Below are 20,828 nucleotides of genomic sequence, written 5' to 3' on the forward strand. Positions count from 1 at the left end.
GACTAGCCTGGCTGAATCAGTGTCTCCACTCTTAACTCACTTGGCCCTTGGCTCTTTCCCAGGGGGATCACTGTCTCTCCTGCAAGTCTGTGTTTCTGGGCCCAGGTTTGGCCCACTTCGTATTTCAATGCTCTTAAGATAGAGCCGGTGGGGTGGTGCAGTGGGTAAAGCTGCTGCCTGTTATACTGGCATCCCCAGATCAGGCGGAACAACAGCACAGCCCTGCCACCTGTTCACAGGGATGCCCTTCAGAGAGAGGAGCTCTGGGTTTGGATCACGGATTTTACGGGATTTTACGGCATGTGACCCTGGATGGCTACTTCTCCGAACCTCCCTCATTTTCTCCAGCTGCAAAATGGGAGTGATAACAGTGCTTGCTTTAGGGGATTGCTTGAGGGACTTACTGAGATAGTGCATGCATAATGGTTGCCTGTGTAGGGGGTTGGGGAGGAGGGGGTGGTGAGCTCTGAGCAAATATTTTTCCTTTAAAAGGTGTGTGTTGGACCTTTAAGAGCCCCGTGGCTCCCATGGTAGGGGGGCAGTTGATGCTGTACAGAGTGGGCACGGTGGTGTGATGTTGGGGGCTTAGAAAGGAGTGGTGGGTGGTCCCCGCAGAGGCACTGGGGTGAGAGAAGAGGCACAGCAGACAGCCGCAGAGGGTTATGGGGACATGTTCAGCAGAATGATTTTGCCACCAAGCAGAAGCAGGGTCTGGCGCTGTGTTTCCTGTCGGACTGTGGGGCTTGAATAGAACCAGAGGGGCAGGCGGTTTTTGTAGCAGATGAGCGGAGGCTGAGCGTGTGCCGGGTCAGCCCTCGGGAGCCGGGGAGTGGGTCCCCAGGGACAGTCTTCTGCGCGTGTCCATCCTCATGCTGCAGAGGTCAGTTCTGCAAGGCTGGGCTGGAAGAGTGATCAGCAGGGTCTGCCTCGGTCTTAGGACCCTGGGTGCGGGGGGCCAGATGGGCTGACAGGGAGCAGGTACCTGCAAAAGGGCTTGGGGAGGTGGGAGTATACTCAGGCAGGTGATGCCTCAGAGCTTGCCTTTGTTCTGTAACGCAATGGTCAGCTTCGGAACAGCTCGGTTGCCTGGCTCTGGCTCTCTGAGACTTGGGGTCCCCACCTGCAGAACCTCTACTTGTGGGGTGGTGTGAGACCCTGAGCTGAAAAGATTACTTGTGTAGGAAGCTGACCAGAGAAAGCAAATTTCCTCTGCGTTTCTTCATGGTCTTTTCTTGCTGGTAAATCGCTGTCCAGTTGACCATACGCGAAGGCCATAGCAGTCAGATCAGTTATGTTTTGTGATTTCCTGATGATCTTAACCAGATTAGTAACTAATAATCACAGCTGATCTTATCTAGTGCTTGTTAGGTCCTAGGCGGTTTGGATTAGGGTTCATTTGTCACATAATTTACTTCCCTTGATAATCCTAGGAGGTACAGTGCTATAATTAGCACCTTTTTACAAATAGAAAAATGGAGGATCAGAGAGGAGAAGCATAGTGTCTGTGGTCACGCAGCAAAAAGTAGCCATACTGGTTTTCCAGCCCCAGCAGCCTGGCTACAGTGCTCGTACTCTCTCTCTCTCTCTTTTTAATATTGATTTATTTATTTGAATGGCAGAATTATAGAGAGGCAGAGGCAGAGAGAGGTCTTCCATCTGCTGGTTCACTCCCCAAATGACTGCAATGGCTGGAGCTGTGCCAATCTGAAGCCAGGAGCCAGAAGCTTCTTCTGGGTCCCTCATACGGGTACAGGGTCCCAAGTACTTGGGCCTTCTTCCACTGCTTTCCCAGGCCACAGCAGAGAGCTGGATTGGAAGAGGAGCAGCCGGACTCAAACTGGTGCCCGTGTGGGATGCCGGTGCCGCAGGTGGGGGCCTTACCCACTATACCACAGTGTTGGCATGCAGCACTTGTGCTCTTAGCCACTGCACTAACCTGCTCCAGGGGGTGGGCAAGTTGAAGCACAGATTGAGAGAGAGAAAGAAAGATTGACTGTTTGATTGACTGACCATGGTGAAGGGCATGCCTGTCTTGAAACATTGGCAGGTGACCTTTGCTGTTAGCAACCCTGGGGACATGGGCTCTGCCACAGCCACACATGGTTTGTCAATTCCAGAGGCCCAGGCTTGGAGTCTGGACCAGGCTGGGCCCTCAGACACCATCTCCCGTTCGTGCTGCCCTGAACTACAGAGGGACACAGTGGAGGCCCGACAGTCAGGCGTCCTGGAGCTGCTGTTCCCAGCCTCAACCCAGCCCTCTTGGCACCTTCTCCCTCTTGTCTGCAGCCCTAGACAAGACATGCTCTGGATGTGGCTGTCCTGGCAAGCATACCCTGGGAATGCTGCAGCCGCCAGAGCTCCCAAGCAAGCTGTCTCCTGCACAACAGGGCCTGGGTGGCTGTGCTGGCCTTGTGATGCTGTGCAGGGGCCAGCCCTGGACCATGAACAGCTGAACCCGACCCCTCTGGCCACTAGGAGGTCCCTATGAGGAGCGGGCTCCCCAGTGCTGCTCCTCGCTGTGGGTCCTGTGCATTCCCTGCTGTACAGATAGGGAGCCCAGGGCCAAGGAGGCCTGAGGAACTTGCCCAAAGGCCCAGCTGTAGAACGCAGGCTCTGCCCTCACTGTGGTCTACCAGCAGGCTTGTGCCACTCCGCTACCCTCCTCTCTGCTTCTTGGGTGCTGTTTGGGAAAGTAGGAGCTTTCCTGTTGTGCCCAGGGGTCCCGGTGTGGGTGACATCCTGGCTCCTGGTGGCCTCAGGCTTCTCTTATCTCAGGCGCAGGCAACAAGAGCAGCTCTGGGCTCCATAAACTGTTTTTAACTGAAGCTCGCCCGCAGGGTTACGGGTGGTGCTGGTTGGGTGATGGATAAAGAATGGGCGAGGCGGGGGTGGGGGGCAGATGGGGCAGGGCAGTGACAGCTTCTGGCTGAGGCCTGGGTTTGCGGTGGGTGAGCCGCTGGGCCTGGTTCTTCACTTTTGTTGAGCGGAGCATTCGTTTCTGCGGAGCCCAGCTGTGTTAAAATTCCATGACGCTGCAGTTCCTGCACTTGGAGCCAGCGTTCAGCTCACTGTGCAAGACTTGTAACACACAGGGAGCGAGGAGACGATGGGCTGTTTTGCTGACAGCTCTGGAATAACAGGGACATTTTTGAGTACTCTCAGGCATCAAATAAGTGGGCTGTAAGTGTCACACAGGGAACTGCCCAACAAGTAAGGCATCTTTATCACCGCCCCATTGCAAGGTGAGGAAGCTGAGGTCAGCTGCCCGAGACTCCGCAGAAGGCAAGTAGCAGAGTGGGGTTGGAGCCCAGGGAGAGGCCCTCTGGCTAACGGCAGGGCAGCCAGCCTTCCTCGAGCTGACCTGTCCTTGCATGGCACACCACGCTCATTCCGTTATCCCCACCATGAAAGATGATGGGAAGAAAAGGGCCCTGAGCCGTGGAGGACTTTGCTGGAAATAATAAGTGGTGGCGTTAGAATTGCACCCTGGTGCACAAGCCCCAAGTATAGGCTAACTTTTATATCTCCCCTCCCTTGCTACCACGGAGGCCCAGTGCAGGTGTCCCTAGGGCACCCTGTGCCTTCTGCTGGCTTGGACCAAAAGCTTTCCCCAGCATCCTCCTCATCAGCCCTGACTCCTCAGGGCCCTGTACAAGGTCCCCTTCCCCGTCTGTACCCCTGTATCCCAGCCAGAACCTTTTCTGTATTCAGCCTGATCTATTTGGCAAAGTATCATGTGTGCCACCGGTGCTGGGAAGTGTGCAGTGTCAGGGTTAATGCGAGACCGTGTGTGACTGCAACACATCCCCCTCTCTTCAGTGAGGGAAACGTTTCCATGGGGAACGTGGCTGTGACGTCTGAGACCCCAGGCACTGGTGCCGGGGTGGGTGCAGGCTGCCGCTTGGGTGGTCTGTGCCAGGTGTCGGCCCACTCTGCCAGGTAAAGCTCCCTAGAGAGCGCTTCCTTCTGCTTAACCTACCCCTCTCCTGCTGTGCACACTTCCTCCTCCCTATCTGCCTGGGAAATGGAAAACAGCTGGCCAGCCAGTCCTGCGATTACCTACTCAGACACTCCAAGGAGCTCTGAGTGCTGTGAAGTGGTCGGCAGCCTTTCCTCTTCTCCCTGGGCTCTGTGCTCTGCCCCAGACGTCCTCCAGACGCCCCACAGCCTGTCTGAGTGCGCTTGGGACACACACAGGCTCCCCGCCCGCTCTGGGCCCTTGTGCAGGACTGTGCAGCCTGGCGGTCTCGCTCCAGCCCTACCCCTGTGCAGCGGATAGATGGGAAGCAGCGTGATGAGTTTGTGACCCTTTTGCTCAATGCAATTTAAAAATGAGAAACGGGGCAGGCATTTGGCCTGGTGGGTACAGCACTGCTTGGGAAGCCTGCCTCCTGTGTAGGAGTCCCTGGGTTTGAGTTCTGGCTCTGCTTCCTATCTAGTTTCCTGCTAATTGCACCCTGGGAAGCAGCAGGTGGTACTTCAAGTAGTTGGCTCCTTGTCACACAGGGTGGGTTCCTGCCCCTCCTGACTTTGGCCTGGCCCAGCTCGGGCAGTTGTGGGCATTTGAGGAGTAAACCAGAAGATGGGAGATCTCTCTCTTTCAATTAAAAACCAGTTGGCACAGGACTTACACATTTCTTCAGAGAACGAGCACAAATAGCCAACAGACACGTGAAAAGATGCTCCACATCTTTCTGTTAGGGAGATGTGGATTAGAACCACAAGATGCCTGTTCATACCTACTAGGGTGGCTGTGATAAAACAAAAGCCAGAAAATCACAAGTGTTGGCAAAAATGTGGAGACATTGGAGCCCTTGTGTGATCTAGCGGGAATATAAAAGGGACAGCCTCAGTGGCGAACAGCTTGGTGGTTCCTGAGAAAGTTCAGTTTAGAATTAGCACGTGACCTCCCGATTCTGCTCCTTTGTATGTAGACAGCACAGTTGAACACATATGTTCACATAAAAATTGTACATGAATATTTGTAGCAGCATATTCCCAGTAGCCAGACAAAAGCAACCCAAGTGTCCAGTGTCATTCAAGGGGAGAATGGGTCAGGATTGTTTGCCAGGCACTGGTGTTGTGGTGCTACAGTTTGAGCTGCTGCTTGCAGTGCCAGCATCCCGCATCAGAGCACTGGTTTGAGACCCAGTCTCTCGATTTCTGATTCAGCTCCCTGCTAATGTGCCTGGGGAAGCAGCAGAAGACAGCTGGAGCACTTGGGCCTCTTCCATGCGGGAGGCCTGGATGGAGCTCTGGGCTCCTGGCTTCCGCCTGGCCCAGCCCCTCGTGGCCATGAACCAGTGGATGGAAGACCCAGGAGCTTCATCCAGGTCTCCCATGTGGGTGTCAGGGGCCCAAATACTTGAGTATCTTCTGCCACTTTCCCAGGCACATTAGCAGGGAGCTGGATCAGAAGTGGAGCAGGCAGGACTTGAACCGGTACCCATATGGGATGCTGGCATTGCAGGCAGCTGCTTAACCCACTGGGCTACAGCACCAGCCCCATTTCTGCCTTTCAAATAAGTAAATCTTGTTAAAAAAGATTATTTTGCCATACAAAGGAGTGAGGCACTGATCGATGCTACAATATGGTTAACCTCAAAAGCATTGTGCTGGGTGAAAGACGCTAGACACAGAAGGTCACATCTTGCATGCTTCCTTTTTTATGAATTATCCAGAATAGGCAAATCTATAAAGAGAGAAAGCAGATTGGTGACTGGTGGTGGATGGGAGGGAAGTGACTGCTTAATGGGCCCACAGTTTTGTTTTGGATGGATGGAAATGTGCTTTGATTAGATAGAGGTGGTGGTTGCACAATACTGTGAATGGGCTAAGGGCCATCAAGATACACATGCTTAAATGGTTAATTTTGTGTTTTGCAAATGTTATCTCAGTCAAGCAAACAAGGGAGGCATCAGAGGTCACAAGGTAGAAAGAGGACGTGCGGAACACTCACTTGACACCAGACACTTAATCCCATGTGTTCCACGCTGGTGGGCTGGGCCTGTCAGCCCCATTTGACAGGTGAGCGCACAGAGGCTCTGGGAGGGCACGCAGTTTGTAGTGGCACAGCCCGAAGTGAACCCAGGGCTGACCTCACTGTGGAGCCCTTGTTTCTGATCACTCTGTCTTCCCACTTCGGCAGCACAGGCTACTTTGGTTTTGTTTTGCTTTGCTTTAGTCTTGGCTCCTGCCAGGAGCTGTGCTGCCTGCCCTGGGTGCATCAGGCCACCTGAGAAGCTCAGGATGGTGTCCTACCCTGTCCTTCCACATGTCCAAGTCCCCTATGGTCCAACCCAGTCTGGCCTGTGGGTCAGCTCAGATTCCTCATGCCTCACTCACAGGTGGGCCAAGATTTGTAGCTGGAAGAAAACAGAAGAGGAGGGTTTGCGTCACCTTTCCAATCTGTGATTATGACCAAGTGTCTTTGACCCTCAGCACCCCAGTTTCCTCAAGTGTGCAGCGGGAGAGCTTGGGAACACTCATGGGATGTCCCCCCCTGGAGTTGCTGTAAGGGTTAAACACACCCATGTCTGGCCAGGCGTTTGGAGCACAGAAAAGTGTCGTACAACATGATGGGGGGGTGGTACTTGTTGCTGGATGCTTCAGGCTTTGTGCATACTCAGCAGAGAGCAGCCCTCCACTCTGGGATCCAGATTTGCTGCATGAACGAGTGTGTGAACGAATAGTAGGCAGTCAGTGACCTACATTGTGGGCCTGCTCGGGGCTTTAGGCTTCTTATTGTCCTTTGTGTGTGCCTGGCCGGGGATGAATGCACAGGAGCCTGTCAGGAAACAGCTGTGGGTGGATTTGCTTGTCTTCTCCACAACCAAGCAGGGGATGGGTGATGTCACTGTGATCTCTGGGTTTTGGTTGCTTTTACTCCCGCAGTAGAAAATACAGCAGGCAGACAGCATGGAAGAAGAGCCAGAATCTCAGCTTGATTGCTTCTTCTTCTTCTTCTTTTTTTTTTTTTTAAAGATTTATTTATTTATTTGAAAGTCAGAGTTACACACAGAGAGAAGGAGAGGCAGAAAAAGAGAGAGAGAGAGAGAGAGAGAGAGAGAGGTCTTCCATCCACTGGTTCACTCCCCAGTTGGCTGCAATGGCTGGAGCTGCACCGATCCGAAGCCAGGAGCCAGGAGCCAGGAGGTTCTTCCAGGACTCCTATACAGGTGCAGGGGCCCAAGAACTTGGACCGTCTTCTTCTGCTTTCCCAGGCCATAGCAGAGAGCTGAATCGGAAGTGGAGCAGCCGACAATTGAACTAGCACCCATATGGGATGCCAGTACTGCAGGTGGCGGCTTTACCTGCTGCGCCCCAGTGCCGGTCCCTTGATTGCTTCTTACCCAGGTGAGAAGTGACCCAAGGCAGAGGCAGAGAGGACTGGCATTGCTGGTGGGAAGCTGTAGGCCATCACCTTCAGCCTGGCCTCTGTAGGTGGGAGACCTGCCCTGCTTCCTCCCTGAGTCTCTCTTCCTTCTGATTCCATTACATGTTAGGTGTACTTGGCCGAAGCTTGACAGGTTGCAGGTTACAGGCAGTGCTCCTCTGTGCACAAGCAGGAGAACATGAATACCATGTTCTCTGTGATCACAGGATGGATTGCCATTTATGCTTTGTGACTGAGGCTGTCAAAAGCCTTGTTACTGAGAGTCTCCTTCAGTCACGTGACCTTGGACGAGACGGTTTGTACTGGAGTCCTGGTTCTCTCATCTGCAAAACAAGGAATGAGAGTGAGAGTCGAAGGGTCTCTCAAGCCCTCTGTGATTCAGAAGCTCTGATTCTGGCCATCTAGCCTGGGTGTGTTTGATAGCTCCTCATTGCAGCCGTCTTCTCTCTGGTTTCCAGGCCTGTTCCTCTGTCCATTTTTCCTACCTGCCAGCTATCTGTCCATGTACTTACCACCTACACACATAGCCACCCATCCATCAGTCCATGTATTTATTTAGGTATTCATGTATCTACCCATCTACTCATTCATCCACCCATCCATCCACCTACCTGCCTACCTGGCCTGCCATTCATCTGTACACCCACCCACTCGTTAATCCACTCAGCCACCCATTCATCCATCCAGTCATCCACCCACCCACCTGTTTACCCATCTGTCTGCTCACACATTCATCCATCCACCCATCCATCTGCCCATCTGTCCATCCATCCTCCTGCATTATTAACCAGCCCTCTAGACTGGACCATCGACTACGTCTTGAGGAAACAGAGACGACTACAGCAGACAGTTGTTGGAAGACCTTCAGTCGTAGGTGGGCGGCAGATACTGGAGGGAAAGAGGAGACTCCCATCCAGTGCTGTGATGCAGAGTTGTGGCTGCCGGGTTAGTAACCAGGAGGCCAGCAGTTTCTCCAGATCTCTTGGAGGAGGACTCTGGCTTGCCTTTCCCAACCTCTGCAGGACGGACTTGCAGGGGAACAGTGGCGATGACCCCAAGAGGTTTCTTTCAGCCACAGGGATCTGTGATGTGGACTTCTCAATTACCAGTTTTGCTGGGGAAAGAGGGAGAGAAGGAAGGGAGAGAGGGAGGGACTGCTCACTGGTCAGCTCTCCTGTGCATTTAGTTTGTGGTCCTGAACCTCTGCTTCCTGGAGCTGGAGGCTGTGTGTGGGAGGCGGAGGCACACAGCGGTGGCTTGGCCAGCCCAGCGCTCCTGCAGCCAGTGTTGGGGACAGTGTCTGCGTGCAGAGGCTGCCTATGCAGTGGTGGCAGCTGGCCCAGACAGACCTCCTCTGTGTCCGGTTAGTCAGCGTCCGGTGGCCAAGGGCAGAGTGGAGCCTGGCTGTTCTGCAGAGTAGGACAGCACCACGGTTCTGAGGGTAGCGCTGGCATCGGCCCCTCAACCCCGTCCCCCGCAAGGGAGGCTGTGGACGAGGCAGCCTTCCTAATAGCAGCCTCTGCTTGTCCCATAGCAGATGAAAGGCCGCGTGTCCGAGTGGGTAATTTGGGGTTTTCCTGATGAAAGCAGTCGACATCGGTGTCCAGACCTCAGACACACTGCAGCACTGCCTTTCATCTCTGCTATCAAAGCCTGCCCGTCATGGCATGCCGTGGGGTGGCCAGTGCCACCGGAATTGGGAAAATAGAGAGGGGATGGCAGACTGACCCCCGAGGGCTGGGTCCGAGCAGTGTAGACAGCTGAGGCAAGTATGGCCGTCCTGGGGCTGGCCCCTCCTGCTGGTTCTGAATTGTGTGTTGCCACGCCCAGCAGAGCTACAGAGACAGTGCTCTTGCAGGGCGTCACTTCGCCTCTCGGATCTGGGTCCTCATTTGTCCATGAAATAAAAGGATCGTATACTACCAGCTACCTTGGCCTTCACAGCCTGGTTTGCCCACTTCCTGGAGCCAGCAGACCCTCCCCCATTCCCACTGGCTTCTATTCTGATTGAACTGAACCCATTGTGACACATGCAGCAGAGAGCCTGGCTGGGGACTTGGGTTATTCATCTGTGAGCTCCCTCTACATTGCCCTGCTTGTATTATGGCTTCTATAAGTGACTGGTAGATGGCTGGAAGAAGGGGTGTTTATTTATTTATTTTTTTAAGATTTATTTATTTGAGAGAGAGAGAGACAGAGACAGAGGTCTTCCATCTGCTGGCTCACTCCCCAAATGGCTGCAATGGCCCAAGGTTTGGGCAGGAGTCAAGAGCGTCTTCCAGATTGCTCATGTGGGTGGCAGGGGCCCAAGCACTTGGACCATCTTCTGCTGCCTTGCCGGCCACATTAGCAGTGAGTAGGATCGGAAGTGGAGCAACTGGGACGTGAACCAGTGCCCATATGGGATGCTAGTTTCACAGTGGCAGCTTAACCTGCAGTGCTGGTCCCACAAAGGGCACTTGGATTATGCTGTCCATATAGCTCCAGTAACTTTGCAGAGCACACATCTGTGTATGAAGGAACAAAGAGGTTAGCTGTCGGAGTCTGAGACGTTCTCGATTGCACAGCCTTTGCAGTGAGCATATGCTTGAGACTTGATGCCTTCGTAGTAAGCTGGTGGACGTGCACTCCCACAGCAAGCTGGTGTTGACAGTCCCAGTGCTCTTGCCGCTCGCTCTTGGGGTTCTGATCCTTGGGGGCCCCTCTCAGAGGTCGAGTGGTGGAGGCCTCCCCCACCTCCCCTGCCCTGTGTGCTGCTTGTGGAACTCCAGGAACCCGAGCGGCCCTCCACCTCCGTTAGGTGGGTGAGAGAAGCCCGAGGTGTCTGTGTTTTGGCATTTGGGTGCTGTGGAGTGTGCACCTGCTGGTGTGGCACCTTGTCACCCGGCTGGGGACACTGGGAGTTCCCGGGGTTCCTGTTTGATGGCAGTTGTTTTGGGAAACTGGAAGGCAGTCTTCTCTATGCCATGGAAGGGACTCAGGTTGTGTCCTCTCCTTAGCGCTCTAGTCTGGATGGTGATTTACCGAGCGACCCAGCGTTAGTTTGTCTGGGTCTCAGGACACTGAGTGCTTCTCTCCCTCTTGTGAGCTGGGTGAGTGGTTTCACAGGTGTCTCGCAGGCTGAGGAGGGTCTGCCCTTCCCAGGCTCTGTTGGTGACTATGGGTGGTCGGATGTCTTACGCTGCTCTGCCTCTAGGAGCCCTGGCTCTCTTTCCTCTGGCCTCACCTGCAGCCCCACCATGCTGTCTGCTGTTGCTGCCCGTTTCTCCTTGCTCCCTGGGCCAGCGGCGTGCACCCATTTCCTCCAAGGCGGCATCAGGGAGGCTCCCTGCCAGCCCTGGAACGTGAGGCAGCATCCACAGGCAGGCAGGAGTGCGCAGCCTTTGGGCCCACACATCTGGCCTTTTGTGCTTCCCGGGCCCCCACCCATAGCAGTTTGTGCTGTAGCCATGCACAGACCTAGGGATCTTTCATATCTCTGTCCCTGCAGACACATTGTACAGGGAAGCAAAAGTCACCATAACACGAAAATATGCACTCACAAACTCACCGCTAACATCCAGCCCACCCACATCCCACGATCATCAGTCATGTACTGATTGCCAGACCTTGTAAACATCTGTCAGTCCACTGCAGGAATAGCAGAAACTCTTAACTGACCTCCATTTGGCTCATGTACTGATGCTGCAAATTCCCTTGTAAAGCAAACTGAGAGAGGCCCCAGGCCCGTGGAAGGCTGGGGCTGGCGGGCTAGTGGGCCGTTCAGAAGCCCAGTTTTCCAGATCCACAGCTTTGTTCTGCCCCTTACTTGCTGTGTGACCTTGAGCAAATGCGTTAACCTCTCTGGGCTTACACACTTTATAAAATCAGACTAATTCTAGTACGTGCTTGCTAGGCTGATTTTGAGCATGAAATGAGTTAATATGGGTAAAGGCTTAGAACAGTTCTTCCTGGCATCAGGCAAACACTTGTTAACTGTGAACTCCTGATATTGGTGTGCTGAGAAGGTTTGCCACCTCCAGTGCATTTGTGTGCTTGCCAAGAGCTAGTTGTGTTGGTAATTAAATATTACAGGATCTGCTGAAAATTGTGCTATAAAGAGTTGTTCCATGAAAATGGAGCTTGGTACGTGGGAGAGAATGAATCATGTTGATCTGTTCCAATATTGTCACCAAATTACTTCTTGGCAAAACAGACATAAAAAAAAAAAAAGGAAAAACGTGTTAAGCTCTCAGGATTCTGCATTTTTCATTCTGTGGCTTTGCAGGTTACGAACTTGTGCACCTCTTTAAAGAAATGAAAACCAGAAACGGGAGGCTGTTGACTTGTGAGTGTGTATTTTGCAAGAAAGACAATTTGTACTTCTAGTCCGCGGACCAAAGCGAGCTCCTAACCTGTGACTGGCCGGTTAATGTGTGGCTATATTTAGATGGCGGGCCTTCTTGCGGTCAACTACTTTCTAATGGAATGGCAATGGCGGAGTTGAGTCGCAAGGGCTTGATCTTTTGCAGACGAAGCAGCTGCTAGAACTTGCGTGTTTTGCACTGACCGTACGTTATCCCCCATGGGCCAGGGCTGGGAGAGGCGCTGCCTGCTTCTATGCACTTGCTGGGCACTGGTTTGGTATTGAGGATACAGCGCGTGGGGAGTAAAGTAGACACACCCCTGCCCAGTCGGGACCCAGTGGCCTACTGTGGGGAGAGACAGCGGTCAGTAGAACAAATGGACACCCCTGTCCACTGTAGGGTGCTTGCTCTGTAGGGAGAGGGAAGCAGGAAGGGGTCTTAGGACTGCCCCACAGTGGGTGGAGAAAGGAAAGATGATGGCTCTCGAAGCCAATCGAAAGAAGGTGGCAGTGCTTGGTAGTTTACAAATAGCATTTCCTCTATTATAGATCTCATTTTATTGTATGTCTCATTTTATTATAGATCTCATTTTATCTCATAGCCTTATTAAGTAGAAAGCTTTTTTTTTTTTTTTTTTTTTTTTTAATTATTTATTTGGAAGGCAGAGAGAGAGAGTCTTCCATCCTCTGGTTCACTCCCCAAATGCTTGCAGCAGCCAGGGCTGGGCCAGGTCAGAGTTGGGAGCTGAGACGTCCTGGTTCTCCTGTGTGAGTGTCAGGGACCAAGCACTTGAGCCAGCATCTGGTGCCTCTCATGGTGAAGTGGAGCTGGGACTCCCGTTCAAGCACTCTGGTACGGGATGCTGCTGTCCCAAGCTGTGTCCTACCACTGAGTTAAATGCCAGAATCTCATTGTAGCTTAGTTGTCTTTGCTGATTAGACCAGTGAGCAGGGCTGGACAGCCAGGTTCAGGCTTAAGAATCAGGAGCTGGTGGCACAGTCACCTTTGCAGTCATCATCACCGTAGTGAGGTTGTGCTAGATGCCTTCAAGTACCATCGTTATTTATTTATTTATTTATTTTTTTTGACAGGCAGAGTGGACAGTGAGAGAGAGAGACAGAGAGAAAGGTCTTCCTTTGCTGTTGGTTCACCCTCCAATGGCCACTGCGGCCGGCGCACCACACTGATCCGAAGCCAGGAGCCAGGTGCTTCTCCTGGTCTCCCATGGGGTGCAGGGCCCAAGCACCTGGGCCATCCTCCACTGCACTCCCTGGCCACAGCAGAGAGCTGGCCTGGAAGAGGGGCAACCGGGACAGAATCCGGCGCCCCGATCGGGACTAGAACCCGGTGTGCCGGCGCCACAAGGCAGAGGATTAGCCTAGCGAGCTGCGGCGCCGGCGTACCATCGTTATTTTAAAGATTTACTTGTTTGAAAGGCAGAGTGACAAACATAGAGAGAAAGGCTGAGATAGGTCTCCCATCCTGATTCACCCTCTAAACGGCTGCAACAGTCAAACCTGGGCCAGGGGCTGCTTCTGTGTCTCTCACATGGGATGCAGGGACCCAAGAACTCGGGCCATCATCCATTGCCTCCCAGGTGCATTGGCAGGAAGCTAGATTACAAGGGAATTAGTAGAGACTTGAACCAGCACTCTGATAGGAGGTTCCAGAGTCATAGCGGCAGCTTCGCCTGCTGCCGTCACAGCACCTGCCCCGTGCACCATCTTATTTAAAGTCTCATGGGGCATTGAGCTGTGTAACGGGCCATTCAGCAGAGTGACGTCTCCGCTGGTGACACACCAATTGGGTCGCTTGTGTTTCATCTGGGGCCTGGCACTGAATGTGCTCAGATGAGACCAGGAAGAAGAGTTGGGAACTCCTTGGAAGCCGCTCCTGGTCGGCAGGTGTGCCTGTTACTGCCCTGGCTCAAGTTCCCAGGTCCTGCGAAGGCTCCGCCGTTGGCATTCACACGCAGTGGGTCCTGTGAAGGGGGCCATGTCCCCTGCCTTGACCTCCGCACTCAGGAAATGCTCACCGCCCATTCAGAACAAGAGGCCCCAGCAGCTTTGGTGAAAAGTGCTGTTGTGTCTTCCTCCTGGGAGCTGGGCGGGCAGAGACTAAACACAGGAGCCTCCTGGTAACCTTGGGGCACCTTGAGGAGGAGGCAGGCAGCCCGCACTGGAAACAAAAGGGGCCGGGAAGGTGAGGGCCAGAGCCCTGGTGAGTGTCAGGGGCCTGGCGCTGCGCTGCTCCCGCGTTGTATAATCAGCTGTCACCTCAGTGTTTCCCTGCATCAGGCTTCCCAAGTACAGATTGAACATTAAACAAACAGTGACTGCTTTATAAATATTTAACTCCCACTGTTTAGGAATTGCTCGGGGCGGGAGACAGAATGAGAGTGGCTGACTGCTGTCTTGGCGTTGGAGCGCTGGGTGGCGAGGCTGGGAGCCTTGGGGGATGGGTGCAGCTGCTGCTCTCTTCCTCCTTATTCAGGGAGTCCCAGGGACACATGTCTCTGGGGTCATGGAGCTGTTCACACCTATTCCAGACGCCACCAACTCACGGTTCTGTCAGTGGCTGGTAGCGCCGATAGCAAGCCTCTTCCCTTCCTCTTAGTTTTCATACACTCGTAGAGGCTTTGTTGAGATATTATTTACAAACCCTGTATTTCTCCCCTATAAAGTGAAGAGTTTGCTGGTTTTTAATACAGTCATGGAGCTATGCACCCATCATCATCATCTGTTTTTGGAACATTTTCATCAAACCCCAAAGAAACTGTGTATCCACGAGCAGGTACCTGTGTCTCCTCCCAGTGCCCCAAACCCCAGGACGTCACCAGTCTACTTGCCATCACTATGAATGTGTGGGTTCTCGAAATTTCATACAAATGCCTGGCTTCCCACTTAGTTGTAAAGGTTCATCTGTGGAGGCAGGTGTTCTGGCACAGTGGGTTAAGCCGCTGCTTTGGATTCCTGCATCTCATGTCAGAGAGCTGGTTTGAGTCCCAGAGACTCAATGTCTGACCCAGCTCCCTGATGATGCACTTGAGAAAATGGCAGATGAAGGCCCAAGTACTTGAGTTCCTGCCACCCACATGGGAGTCACAGATTGAGTTCCTGGATCCTGGCTTCAGCCTGACCCAACCCCAGCTGTTGCAGGCATTTGGGCAGTGGACCAGTGGGTGGAAGATCTTTTTCCCTCTCTTTTTGTCACTCGGCCTTTCAAATAAATAGGATAAAAATTTTAAAAAAATGTTTAAAAAAGGCTTTATTTGTGTTGTAGCATGGATGAGTGCTGTGTGCCCCTTTATGGCTGAGCAATGCTCTATTGATGGGCAGTTTCTTTATGTGTTCATCTGTTCTTGGATGTTTAGGGACAGAACTCTAGTTGGAAACTGAAGACATGGTCTGGTCTTGTGTGATTAAAGCAAAAACGTGGCTCCACCAAGGGCAGCCTCTGTGGTCATAGGAAGGCCCTAGAAGGTTGTTGATCACGTGCTGGGCATTGAAGTCTGCTCAGTGGATGAACCATGTGGGTCTTACTTTATTTAGCACTAACTGTATACCAGGCACTAATTCCCAGCTGCTAATTCCTTGGCAATAGGTGATGGTATGGCCTTGTGGGAAGATGTAGAATAGGTTGCTGTGTGGGTTCAGGCTTTCTTGGGTGGGGGAGGAAGCTTGCGTCCTCAGCTCCCAGTGCTAGAGGTCAGCTGTCGATTTCGGGGGAGAGTGGAGAGGGCAGAGCTCGCCGGTCAGCCCTTCTCGTTCTCACCACCTGCCTGTCGCTGTCTCTGGCTGTCTTCATTACAGCTGTGCTTGTCCCGTCCTGGGTGTCCCTTTGAGAACTGGATGTTTCCATCTCCCATTGAGAAGCCAGCTCAGCCCAGGCAGAGTCCTTGGTTCGGGCAGGCCGTGTCTGCAGGAAGGGTTAATAGCGGGGGTCTGGTGTCACCTTGTCACCTTGCCCGCATTTAGCTCTGACGAACAGTGGTGAGTGCTGCTGCAGGCCACCTGGCCCCTTTCCTATCCCCCTGCTGCTGAGAGCGGTGGGTGCTCGCGTTCCTAGCCCTTGCCTCCTCTGACAGGAGCTGCCCCTCTGGGACGTTGCTCACTGCTGGAGGGCTTGGACACCGAAGGCGGCCCCCTTGCTTCAGAGTACTGCCAACTCTGGTGCCCTCCTTGCTCCAGGGCCCCTGGGGGCTGGGCTGGGGTTGGGCCTTGCTCAGCCCTTTCCCTGCCCGGTGCTGTATCCCCTGCCTGTCTCCTGAGCCTGCTCCCCGGGGCAGTAGGCACCCCAGGCTGTGTCTGCGAGTGCCCTGGCCTTGGACCCTGTCTGCTGGGACACCCCCTGTCCCGGTGCCCATGCTGCCGCTTCCGTCTCGGAGACCGGGGCCCGCTCACTCTTTGCAGTCCTGTTCCGGAGAACAGCAGCTTCCTGGGTGGACCGGGTGACCGTTTTGTTTGCTCGGTTTTGATGTCCAAGTCTTTTCAGGCTAATCAGACGCTAGGAAGGGGCTGAGCTGAATCACAGCGCTGGCACCGTCCCCCTCCTTCCTTCCTGCCCCATCCCCCACCCCTCCCTTTGAGCATCCTTTTCTGTGCCGACAATGACCTCATCAGGAGGAGAAAAGGACTTGGAGAGGCAGCCTGGGAAGCTCCCTGACCTTGGTACCAAGTAGCCCCGGGCCCTGCTGCTCTGAGCCAGGAACGCAGGCCTGACTGCTCCCAGCGTGGGCTTCGTATTTGAAAACCAGGCAGTGATCGCCACTGCTCAGCGCGGCTGAAAGAACAGGAATAACCTGTCAGGGGTGGAGCCAGGGACGAGCCTGGGTCACTGCTCAGTACGAGACCTGGGGAGGTGACCACAAGGCCTGCCAGTGTCTCCCCGGCCTCCCGGCCACTTGTTACCGTTCGCCCAGACCTGCTCTCTGGTCGTACTGCGTTTGTCCACTTTGCACTTTCTTCTGGGACTGCTCTGCCTTTCCTCTGTGATCTCTCTGTGTTCAAATACCACTTCCTCCGTGAAGCCCTCCTGGGTGCTTGTCAGGCAGGATTAATACTTCCCAGCATGGCAGTGCTGGCAGGGCTTGTTGTCCCTTCTGCGTTGCTGACCTCGCGGGCTCTGTGTTTGGGAGGGTGTGTTGGGTTCTGAGAGTGCACTCTGGAGCCAGGCAGAGCGGCACTGGGATTCAGCTTGGCCCTCAGTAGCTGGGTGACTTGACCTTCCGAGCTCCATGCACTGCCGGCTGCTCTGTCCTCGGTGACCTCTCGCTGCCTGCCACTCTCTGGATCCGCTAGCAGTGTGAGGAGTAGGCAGATACAGAGCAAGCGCATGGGATGAAGCCAATAGGAAATGCACACAGGAGCATCAAGTTGGGGTTAGACTCCTTCAAAAACCTTTATAAGTGGCTGGTGGGTGACAACGGCTGTCACCCTTTCTGGCGGCCGCCTGACAGATTCTTTGTTGACTGAGTCTTTTTTTTTTTTTTTTTTTTTTTTTGGACAGGCAGAGTGAACAGTGAGAGAGAGACTGAGAGACAGAGAGAAAGGTCTTCCTTTTGCCGTTGGTTCACCCTCCAATGGCTGCTGCGGCCGGCGCGCTGCAGCCGGCACACTGTGCTGATCCGAAGCCAGGAGCCAGGTGCTTCTCCTGGTCTCCCGTGGGGTGCAGGGCCCAAGCACTTGGGCCATCCTCCACTGCACTCCTGGGCCACAGCAGAGAGCTGGCCTGGAAGAGGGGCAACCGGGACAGAATCCGGCGCCCCGACCGGGACTAGAACCTGGTGTGCTGGCGCCGCAAGGCGGAGGATTAGCCTATTGAGCCACGGCGCCGGCCAAGTTGACTGAGTCTTGGTCAGACTTCTGAACCTTCTCCTACGCCCATCTGTGCACTTCCTTGTAAGTCTGTGTGTCAAGGACCCCCGCCCCCACACCTGTTCACTTTGCGTGAGCTGACTGGGCCCTCATCACCTTCCATCCCCTGCAAGGCGACATCTGCTGACCCTGGCCTGGCGTCTGCAGTCCTGTTAGGTCAGTTTAGTCAGAATCCCCTGACCCCCTGAGTTTCCTCTTAGTAATTCCCCCCCCACTGACTCCCACCCCATCGGCTCCTTGCCTGGCCATCCCCACTTGTCCAGGCTGTGTGTACCGCTGGGTACACCTGCCATGGTGGCCCTGAATAAGCTCATCTCCCTCGCACTTTACAAGCCTCACTGAATGCTTTTGTTGCTAATGCTGCCTCCATCTGTGCCTGCCAGAGCTTGCGCTCAAAGAGCTGAGTTAAAAGGCTACAGAAAAGACCACGATGTCGCTGGGCCTGAACTGGATTCTGACATGCAGCCGCAGCACAGGGCTTTGCTGTGTTAGCCCCCCGGAGGGTGCAGGGGGAGGCCACTGGTCACTTTCTGCTCTCCCATCTCTCCGTCTCTGGCCCTTGTCCTCCTCCCTTCCAGGGACACGATGCTGCTTGCAGCCTGGCCCGTGTGGTGGCAGTGGAGAAGGGACCGGGAATAAACTGGTGTCCAAGGCAGTTTTCCAAAAGCAGCAGGGCTGAGCTGACCTTTAAATAGACGGGCTCGGGGCCACTCAGTTCCTGGAAGTTTGAAGAAAGTCGGCCTTTCAAGTGCTGCGACTTCCAACCTCAGGAAAGATCCCTGTGTTTGCGAAAGCCGTAATTAGCTGCCGCTTCTGCGCTTATGATATGTGACTGTGCAGGCGGTGGGAGCCAGCGTGCCAGGGTTAGGAGGGGAAAATCCTCAAGTATTTTAATATACCCCTACTTAGAAGCAAGATAAACATATGTATTGTACTTTGGGATGGGCTGCACGGGGGTTGGGGCTGGGGAAGGGAGAGAGGCCTGGCGTTGCTTGAAAGATCTTTTTAAGCCGAACTCTGCGGGTTTCTCTCTCTTTCATTTTATTTGTAAGCAAAGCTGGCCTGAGAGGATGACACCAGGATCCGCTGGGCTGTGTGGACGCTGCACTCCCTCTGCAGACGGGCTGACCACTGGGTCCGGCCCTCAGCCCTCAGCTACCCTCACCGCCTTGCCTCGCCCGATTAAAATCAACCCGGGGCACGTTGTCATCACGATTGACCTAGATGGTTTACTTCTTGCAGGAAATCTTCCCCTGACTCTCTCTTTGCCACTGTGCTAACATTTTTAAAGAGGTCTCAAAGAGGCACAATGTGAATCTAATTGTGAGGAGCTGTCAGACACTCCCACATTGAGAGGTGGGCTTTAGGGTAGCTGCATGGGCTCTCCAGACGTGTCCAGGTCATGCGAGGTCAGGACAGACTGAGGAATGGTCCCAGGGGGATCAGACCTGGAGCTGTGACTGCCGGCTACCACCCCTGGCTCTGACAGCTGTAGGCCCTTGGATGGGGTTGTTTGAGAACTTGGGGTGGGGTACCTGTCAGCGTCAACTCCAGGTTGCAGTCCTGAGGGAGCAGTGTCCCTGTTTTGGGAAACACCCAGAGAAGTGCCCTGGGCGAGGGTAGGCAAGTCAGCCTCTTCCCTCCACAGGGCACCAGGCAAAAGGGATTCACCCTCTGTAAGTTTGTGACAGTTTCACAAATGACGAATAATACAAATGCAACCCACCAACAGCAGGGGGAAATCCCATTAGCGGAGAGTACAATAAAGTGGGGTTTATAATCTGACCCTTTGAACTTACTCCAGGTTGGACTTGAGCTTGGGAAATTCACCTGTCTGTGCAGTTGGAATCAGAGTGTAGGTGTGCGTGTGTGTGTGTGAGATAATCTCTCCCTCTTGGGGTGTTGTGAAGAGGAAGCTACACAGTAAGTCTGAGGGCCCTGGTCGGGAACCGAGGCTCAGGTTCCTGGAGAGTGAGTTTCTCTCACTCCTGCATACCCCCCATGGATGTGCCTTAGGTGTGCACATGCAGGGTGGATGGATGCCTGCACTCCTTGTGGGGGATTTTCTCTGGATCACAGCTGTGGGAAGTGAATTACAATCACTTCTAAGCTTTGGTTAAACCAGACTAGCATCTTCCCATGTCTCCAGTGAGGACTGAATGTTTCTTATTCCTGGGCCTCTCTTGCTTCCAGGGAGGCTCCTGGACTATTTTTGTTTCCAGGGTGCCTGGGGGAGGTGGCGCAGCCAATAGACCCTGAGCAGACTCTGTAGCAGGCCTTGGAACCTTGCATTTTACGTACTGGTACCTGTCCCAGAGGTAGAGGAGCTCAGTTTGTCTCCAGGATTTGCCTAGCACATCCCTGACAGCGTCTTGCAATTGAAGCCATGTCCTGCAGGCATTGCACGCTGTCTATGTGTGATCCCAGTCCATCCCCAGTACCGCGGGATTCAGGGGCAGGCGTCAGTGCCCTGATTTGTAGATGAGGTGGCTCAGGCACAGGACAGTGGAACTGGTTGTCTAAATGACACTGCTGGAGCTGGAATCCAGGTAGATGCTGGCAGCCTGGCCCCAGAACTGGAACCTAACCACTGAGCAGCACTGCCACCCAAAGGATGGGAGCCGAGAGGAGAAGGCCGTGCGAGTCCATTTCACTGCGAGCACAGAGCCAGGCAGAGCTCCGTCCAGACTCTCTCCACCACCCTAATAAAGCCAGTGTTTACACAGGCGGAGGTACTCATCAGATGTTTTTGCCAATCCCCAAATACGGCCATGGCCAGAAAGTGAGAGGGGTGCCTGTTATGTAAGGGCCTGCGGCCGTCCCAGACAATGCCACTTCCTCGCCCGGCCATGTGTGACTGCACAACAACGCCTGACTCATTTCCTCTGGAAAACTTGGCAGGGCTGCTTGGCCCTGTGTCCTCCTTCCGCCACGTGGGTTCCCGGGAATACCACCCCTTAGTCCAGGGCCCTGCTGGGCGGGAATGTTCAGAGCTGGTATCTTCCCTGGGAGTGGTGTGCACTCTCCTCCTAGCCAGCCATGAGTGCGTGCGGAGAGTGGGGGTCCACTCGGGGTAAGGAGAGCCTCGGGCGGGCAAGTCGTCGCTGCACCCCTCCCTAACAGGTGTGTGCTGAGATCTGTGTGCTGCAGATCTGTAGTTTCAGCCCCTGCCTCTCTCCTGGAGAGGTACGAGTGATGGTGTTCACTGGG

At 54.0% G+C, this 20,828-nt stretch overlaps 1 long non-coding RNA gene across 33 annotated transcripts in view; it reads left to right on the forward strand.

Moving 5' to 3' along the window:
• The window catches only part of LOC103348133 (uncharacterized), a 260,857-nt gene that overhangs the window by 98,115 nt on the left and 141,914 nt on the right, over positions 1–20,828 (forward strand). The gene's annotated exons all lie outside the window — the stretch shown is intronic.

The sequence above is a fragment of the Oryctolagus cuniculus genome, chromosome 6 (genome assembly GCF_964237555.1).
Source record: "Oryctolagus cuniculus chromosome 6, mOryCun1.1, whole genome shotgun sequence".
In the NCBI taxonomy this organism is placed as follows: Eukaryota; Metazoa; Chordata; class Mammalia; order Lagomorpha; family Leporidae; genus Oryctolagus; species Oryctolagus cuniculus.